We start from the raw sequence: 1,653 nt of genomic DNA on the forward strand, positions 1-1,653 counted from the left end.
ATATTCGAAAGGCTCGAAATCAAACTCAAATATTTTGTTCGGTAGTTTGCGAGCTGCCATGAGCTTTAATATTCAATTAATATAACACGATAATATATTCAATAAATATATTTCGAGCATTTATTCACGAGAAGCTCAAGAATATGTTCGAATATTTCGAGTCGAACTCGAACTAAGCAAATAATATTAATTTGAATTCTCCTTGTATGGTATGATAAAACAGACCGGACCCCCTGGTGTTTTACAGCAGAGGATGTTCACTGTTTAAAATGAGACAGGCAACAAATATATTAGAGTGTGTAACTCTTAAAAGTGCAAGAGAATTGAAATCTTCAAAACAAGAAAAAAAAAATTGCAAGTGCTCTGAACTTGGTTGCTACCGATACTATCAGCTGCCAACACAGTAACCAAATTAGCTTTAAAAACTAAAAAGAAACTAATAGCAAGATTCACAACTTAAGGAGTAAACTAGGGATAATTGAAGGTTATTCTGCGGTCATAAAATCTGCACTCCAAGAAGAATATTGGAGAGTACATGATGAAAGAATGGTAACTGAAAATCATGCAGCAGATGTAATTCAAGATTATTTGGACTCGAGTTTTAACTGATAAAATGAACTATCTTATGTAGAACACGCGATAAAGAACGTTATATAGTACAAGAAATACCAACAATTGAAGAGATTCTGTAAATTGAAACATATATCACATACAAATGATAATACTAACTTGGCTAACTACAAAAGATTTCAGGATACACGCTTGGAAAGAATTTTTCTTCGTTGTTATGGAAATAATGGCGCACAATTGCGACGACAGTTGCATTGACTTGTAGAACGTCTCCAAAGCTGCTGTCATGAACATGAACCTGAAGATCATAATTTCCTATGTTCTGTTGTTACTCTTATATCTACTTCGCAGAAATAATAGCTGAATCACTACAGTCTACCAATGATATTGATCGAAGCGTTTGTATCTCTCTTAAACCATATGGGATTTTCTTTAAGTCTGTAGCATACCTAAGTGCAACATTCTCAAGGCGTGGGAAGTGCGAGCTGTCTGCTACCCACTCTACAAGATCAGTGCTTTCGATTTGTAGGGACTTCAACTCAAGGAATTCTCCTTCCACAAGATTCCATTCAAGCCCTTTTGCTGCCTATTTTTTCAATTTGAGAAATTCAAGATGAGGCAGCGAACCAACCACCGTTAAATCTTTCCAAGACACTCCGCAGCCGCTCGAAGTCAACTTCTTGAGCGAATGCAGAAAGCAGAGATTTTGCAGCACATTCTTACCACAGTCTAAGAAATGCGATTTGAGATTACATAAATGGACAAGATTTTAACTTCATGGTAACGCCACCATCCATAGCCTCTGGGAAAATGCCTGTAAGTAATTCCCAGTTTCTTTTAAGTTTGGGATTCTATCAATAACCTCATTAGTACATCTGAAATTTCTCAGCTTATAGAATGTTTGCAGATATTTTAAAACAAACAAATCTCTCCTGCCATGTTTACTCTTGGTTCTCGGAGGATCAGGCAAACTAAAGTCTCCTCCTTCATTTTTTAGATGCCTGAGTTGTGGCGTTTCCCATATTTCAGCTGGTAGATTTATTGGTAACTCACTTGAAGAACCAGCAATGGCATTAGTCTCAG

Source organism: Primulina eburnea, chromosome 18 (genome assembly GCF_022965805.1).
Source record: "Primulina eburnea isolate SZY01 chromosome 18, ASM2296580v1, whole genome shotgun sequence".
Classification (NCBI taxonomy): domain Eukaryota; kingdom Viridiplantae; phylum Streptophyta; class Magnoliopsida; order Lamiales; family Gesneriaceae; genus Primulina; species Primulina eburnea.